Here is a 7,274-nt window from a genome sequence, read left to right on the forward strand (position 1 = left end):
CAGCCCATATGACCATTAAGTCATCAATATACACAAGCATATACAAATCTGGAAAAAAATGAAGAGACCATTTTACTATTTATAGATACAGTTTATGTTTGAGTAAAATTTACATTGTTGTTTTATTCTATAAACTACAGACAACATTTCTCCCAAATTACAAATAAAAATATTGTCATTTAGAGCATTTATTTGCAGAAAATGAGAAATGGCTGAAATAACAAAAAAGATGCAGAGCTTTCAGACCTCAAATAATGCAAATAAAACAAGTCAATATTTGGTGGAATAACCCTGGTTTTTAATCACAGTTTTGTCTCTGCATCATGTTCTCCTTCATCAGTCTCACACATATATAAACTCCAAAAAATAATTCAGACCCTTTACATTATTTGTCTGTTTAAATTAAATTGCAATAGCACTTGGATGTTTAATACAATTATATTTATTCAAAGGATTATTTCCCTCCCTGAATGCAGACAACTACATAAAGCAAAATACAATTGTCTCTGTTCTGATTTTTGACTGAACTAAATGACTGAACTTTTTTACAGTGCGTCACTACAAATGAACCTTTCTCTCAATTTGAGCTGAACTGATAGACATAGAGATAGACAGAGAGAAAGAAAGAAGGGCCAGAAAAGACAAGCAAGAACAGGGCGAACAAGAGAACACGAGAGAGAGAGGGAGAAAGAGATTAAAGGAAAGAAAGAAAAGAGAGGGAGGAGGGCCTGGGAGGGCCCGGGATCTATTCTGTCCTCAGACAGAGCGCTATTGAGAGCGCAGCGCGGAGTCGCAGTCCGAGCTGAAAGTTGATAGAGGGGCTCGTAGGCCACATGGGTGGATAAGCGCAGGACGGCCGAGCCGGACCTGAACAAAGCTGGGAATTGTGTTGGATTTCTCGCTGCTGCGTTTCTTCAGCTCTTCAGCTCTGACTGGTTTAAACAGAGCACTGAGAGATACAGGTTAACCTTTCAAACCCAACACAAAGGCTCTACCTGTGGGAACCCAGCAGCTCCAGTTAAACCACCCTGTGATTGTGATACTTTGTGGGAAAAGCTCAGGTGACACAGTACAATATTCAGCTACCCGGCTGAAATCCCCAGACTCATCTGACACAGTACAGCCACTAAGGAGGCTGTAAAGGTAAAGGTGGGCAATGTAATCGGATTACAGTTAATATTGTAGTGAGACATGCAATTGTCACAATTCGACAAAATTTTCTATACATTCTGTATTAAAAATAATATTTACACAAAAAAAAACATAATTATTTTATTATAATATATTGGCTTATCAAGCACAGTAAAAAAAAAAAATACTCATAAACTATATTGACAGTATTGGGACACCTGCTCATTTATTGGTTCTTCCAAAATCAGGGTTAAAATCAAATAATTGCTAACACTTTATAAAAATGTTACATTAAATAACAGTTAACAGTACTTACAACAAAATGTCTCATTATTAATTAATAATTGACACAAGTTTAGACAGTAATCAACATTACTAAATGTTCAGAATGCTTAGGAATGATGTAAATAATAATAATAATAATAATAATAATAGTCACACCTTAGCCTTTGTATGTCTTGTGTTTTCCTTTTTTTGTGGTTCCTGTGTTCCTGTCAGTCTTTTCCTGTTTTCCTGGCCATGTGTTCTTTAGCACATATCTCTGTTTTGTTTCTATCTTGTCTTCGCTCTAGAGCCACCCAGTCATTAGTGTCCCTCATGTCTCGTTTGATACTCCACCCCCTCGTTTCCTTCCCCAGGTGTTCCCTGTTTCCCAGTTTGTATGTATGTTGTATGTTTCTTTGTCGTCTCTGTCGTGTTATAACCTGTACTAGATGTTAGTTGTTTAACCCACAATCCTGCAGTGTTTTAATTCAGCTAAGTTTCTAGTTGGTGTTCTTTAGTTTGCGTTTGCTTATTTTGCTCATTTGTTTTATAGTCTTTGTTTTTTAGTCTTAGTCTAATTGAGACATTAGTTAAGAATCTGTAATGAATAATGATGCCTGATTTTGGAAGATCCAACAAATGAGCAGGTGTCCCAATACTTCTGTCAATAAAGTTTATGAGGGGGCGCCGAGTGGTCCAGCGGTCTAAAGCACTGCCACTATGAGCTGGAGGTCGCAGGTTCGAACCCCCGCTCATGCAGTTTTGCCATCAAGCTGCCGGCGCTCAGAGGGAGCACAATTGGCCCTGCTCCCTCCAGTGGGTAGATGGCGCTCTCTCCCCACATCACTCCTAGGGTGATGTCTGTAGCACAGGGCGTCTGTGAGCTTATGTACCGTAGCCGAGCCCCTGCGCTTTCCTCCAAGCGCGCTGTGATGCTGCTCAGCAATGCTACATCATCAGCAGTTCGAAAAGAAGCGGTGGCTGACTTCACATGTATCGGAGGAGGCATGTGTTAGTCTTCACCCTCCTGGTGTGTTGGGGCATCACTAGTGATAGGGGGAGTCCTAATGAGTGGGTTGGGTAACTGGCCGTGTAAATTGGGGAGAAAATGGGAAAAATTTGAAATAAAAAAATAAAATAAAATAAAAAAATAAAAACAAAAAATTATTATTGTGATTATAAATACAGAATGTATAGAACATTTTGTCCAGTTGCTGTTAGCGCTGCATGTACACAGAGATGACGTGCTAATATCCCACCCTAACACCCTAACCCCACTGAGATATCCACTGAATACTTAAACCCAGCACTTTAACCTCCATCAGCCTGAACTGGAACACTGAGCCCATTGTCAGTCCCACCCCATACACACACACACACAAAGGGCCACCCCAGTGCCAGGCAGGGCGAGAGGCAGAGAGCATGGCTGGAATGCAGAAGGGGCAAACTGGCAACTGAGAGAGAGAGATAGCATGTGTGTGAGTGTGAGTGTGTGTGTGTGTGTGTGTGTGTGTGTGTGTGTGTGATGGAGTGATAATGATAAGCAGAGAAGGCATAAGTCGCCTGGACCTCGGCCCACTGGGGTTACACAGCCTGCTGAGGGCCAGGAGGTGAAGAATGACGTCAGTACTGCCCACTACTAATGCAATATCATTAACACACACTTTCATACACACACACTCACACACACTTCATTATAAACACCTTCAGAATATTTGTTACAAAACCTAAACATACTCAAGATTTGTAGGCAGGCAAGTGTTTAGATTAGTCAGTAAGGAAACAGACTTTTAAACTACACTGTCTGGCCAAAAAAAATCACACACTAGAATATTTTGGTTGCACCGCCTTTATGGCGTCACTTCAATGTCAAAAGTCGTGCTGTGCGAATTACCTTTTTTTGCTCTCAAGTTTTGAAAGGAGTGGTTTTGACAGTTTGGGGGCGGGTTCAGGGTCACCTCCCTCAGCAAACGCTATTGGCTGATATCTCCAGGGTTTGTGACGGACCGCCTACCTCTAAGAGCCAGAACAGGGCGGAGAAAAAAGGACAGCAGGAGAGTTAGCTAGCTGGCTATGCTAACATCTAAACAACCTGCTGCCCAACCTGCGTGCTGGAGATATCAGCCAATAGCATTCACTGAGGGAGGTGACCCTGACCCCGCCCCCAAACTGTCAAAACCACCTCATTCAATACTTGAGTGCAAAAGCCTCGCTCGAACACAAACTGCAGTCGCAGGTAATTGTTAGGTAATAACAGGTAACATGTAAATTTTCCCTGACTTTTGACATGATGTGACGCCACACGCCTTTAGCTTTGGCATGATGCATGATTCTCCATCACTCTGGAACAGGGTAAATCTGGACTCATCAGACTCATCACATGACCTTCTTCTAATGTTGATCTAGAGTCTGATCTTTATGTTTTGCCGGTTAGTCTCACTGATGGCTGTTGGGTCCCAATCCCTTAAGCAGACATCCCTTCCTCCCCTGCTGTGGAGATCTGCGCAGGTGCAGTAGCCATAACAAGCTGAAACATGATATAATTTTGTGGGTTTTTGAACCAAATGTTACAAAAAAGTTTTAATCCTTTATGTAAAATATATTGTTTAAAATGATAATAATACCGTCAGCTTTAAGTATTTTGGTCACTCCTTGAGTAGCCAAGATGGCAGCAGAGTGAACTATAAAGACCTTGTATATAAAGACTTTGGTAGTGATCAGGGGTCCGTTTCCAACCCAACAAGTTGACTTCCAAGACAGGATTTAAACCAAGGGAAAATACACTGCTCAAAAAAATAAAGGGAACACTCAAATAACACAATATAACTCCAAGTAAATCAAACTTCTGTGAAATTAAACTGTCCACTTAGGAAGCAACACTGATTGACAATCAATTTCACCTGCTGTTGTGCAAATGGAACAGACAACAGGTGGAAATTATTGGCAATTAGCAAGACACACTCAATAAAGGAGTGGTTCTGCAGGTGGGGACCACAGACCACTTCTCAGAACCTATGCTGTCTGGCTGATGTTTTGGTCAGTTTTGAATGTTGGTGGTGCTTTCACACTTGTGGTAGCATGAGACGGACTCTACAACCCACACAAGTGGCTCAGGTAGTGCAGCTCATCCAGGATGGCACATCAATGCGAGCTGTGGCAAGAAGGTTTGCTGTGTCTGTCAGCGTAGTGTCCAGAGGCTGGAGGCGCTACCAGGGGACAGGCCAGTACACCAGGAGACGTGGAGGAGGCCGTAGGAGGGCAACAACCCAGCAGCAGGACCGCTACCTCCGCCTTTGTGCAAGAAGGAACAGGAGGAGCACTGCCAGAGCCCTGCAAAATGACCTCCAGCAGGCCACAAATGTGCATGTGTCTGCACAAACGGTTAGAAACCGACTCCATGAGGATGGTATGAGGGCCCGACGTCCACAGATGGGGGTTGTGCTCACAGCCCAACACCGTGCAGGACGCTTGGCATTTGCCAGAGAACACCAGGATTGGCAAATTCGCCACTGGCGCCTTGTGCTCTTCACAGATGAAAGCAGGTTCACACTGAGCACATGACAGACGTGACAGAGTCTGGAGACGCCGTGGAGAGCGGTCTGCTGCCTGCAACATCCTTCAGCATGACCGGTTTGGCAGTGGGTCAGTAATGGTGTGGGGTGGCATTTCTTTGGAGGGCCGCACAGCCCTCCATGTGCTCACCAGAGGTAGCCTGACTGCCATTAGGTACCGAGATGAGATCCTCAGACCCCTTGTGAGACCATATGCTGGTGCGGTTGGCCCTGGGTTCCTCCTAATGCAGGACAATGCTAGACCTCATGTGGCTGGAGTGTGTCAGCAGTTCCTGCAAGATGAAGGCATTGAAGCTATGGACTGGCCCGCCCGTTCCCCAGACCTGAATCCGATTGAGCACATCTGGGACATCATGTCTCGCTCCATCCACCAACGTCACGTTGCACCACAGACTGTCCAGGAGTTGGCGGATGCTTTAGTCCAGGTCTGGGAGGAGATCCCTCAGGAGACCATCCGCCACCTCATCAGGAGCATGCCCAGGCGTTGTAGGGAGGTCATACAGGCACGTGGGGGCCACACACAATACTGAGCCTCATTTTGACTTGTTTTAAGGACATTACATTAAAGTTGGATCAGCCTGTAGTGTGTTTTTTCACTTTAATTTTGTGTGTGGCTCCAAATCCAGGCCTCCATTGGTTAATAAATTTGATTTCCATTGATGGTTTTTGTGTGATTTTGTTGTCAGCACATTCAACTTTGTACAGAACAAAGTATTCAATGAGAATATTTCATTCATTCAGATCTAGGATGTGTTATTTGAGTGTTCCCTTTATTTTTTTGAGCAGTGTATAAGATTATATTTTTCTTTCAGTGGAAAATCTTTATTCAACAACATTTTAGAAAGTAAAATTACCTAATTTCCATTTTGCTTATTTTAGGAACAATTAACTAAATTATATATTTTAAGAAATCTTACAAAAAAATATTTGCTTAGATTTTTTCGCTTAATATAAGCATAAACAGCTCTGGAAAAATAAAGAGACCACTTCACTTTCTAAATCAGTTTCTCTGATTTTGCTATTTATAGCTATATGTTTGAGTAAAATTAACATTTTAATATTGTCATTTAGAGCATTTATTTGCAGAAAATGAGAAATTTATATTCATAAAGCTTTAAGAGTTCAGAAATCAATATTTGGTGGAATAACCCTGGTGGTTTTTAATCACAGTTTTCATGCATCTTGGCATCATGTTCTCCTCCACCAGTCTTACACACTGCTTTTGGATAACTTTATGCTGCTTTACTCCTGGTGCAAAAATTCAAGCAGTTCAGTTTGGTTTGATGGCTTGTGATCATCCATCTTCCTCTTGATTATATTCTAGAGGTTTTTAATTTAGTAAAATGAAAGAAACTCATCATTTTTAGGTGTCTCTTGTTGTTTTCCAGAGCTGTATCTCTCAGTGTGCAGTGCAGAGTTGGGACTGAGCTGCACACTTCATTGTTTTGAGGCTTTATATGTTAATTCAGCCATTAAAAATCCACGACCTTGACTTTGCCTCAGTTCATGACTCAAAACGGCTCACGTTCTTCATTAAAGACTGAAATGTACACGGAGCGGTTCAGCTCGTGAATTATTTAGACAGATGGCCGAATCCTGGACAATCTGACTCCGTATGCACATGAGTAATGAGGCGTCCAGGAATTCATTACAAATTTGAAACCCCGCGCTGAACGATCTGCAGTATCTTCACCTCTCCCACAAAGAAGAGTGAAACTGAAGTGTGTGAAATTTAATACGCTCTAATTATTAAATATGATCAAAGACCTGCTGAGAGCACTTAACAACAATAAGATATATTTTTTATTGCTGGTTTAAACAGTATTTTGTAGTTATTTACTAATAATTTACTTATTACAGTAAATCATTCTTCTTCTTATGATCCTTACACCCCATGCCAAAAGTTATGGGACAGCAGTATGTATATTAAAAGTTGCGTTCATGGTAAGGCAATGTGAAATGTGGGCAATAGAAGGTATTACCACCCAGAGTGGACAGTGCAGTGAGTAAGCGGTAATGATCATGACCGGCGGACTCTGGTTAGAATTGTCCAAATGAGCAGACAAGCGACTCTTGCAGAAATCTGCAAATCATTTTATATTCTGCATATTCAATGCAGAAGACTGCCCTGCCCCTCTCTAACATTCTAAAGTGTTATAATAAACTAACATGCCAAAAATCATGGGACAGGAACATGTTAGTTTATTTTAGCTATTTTACTTGGGGTAAGATTTATTATAATGTACCATTTTAATTTTTTCTTTGGTTGTTCAAAATCTTTTGTTTTTAGTTGTTAAGCTTTATTTA

Source organism: Astyanax mexicanus, chromosome 22, assembly GCF_023375975.1.
Source record: "Astyanax mexicanus isolate ESR-SI-001 chromosome 22, AstMex3_surface, whole genome shotgun sequence".
Taxonomy (NCBI): Eukaryota; Metazoa; Chordata; class Actinopteri; order Characiformes; family Acestrorhamphidae; genus Astyanax; species Astyanax mexicanus.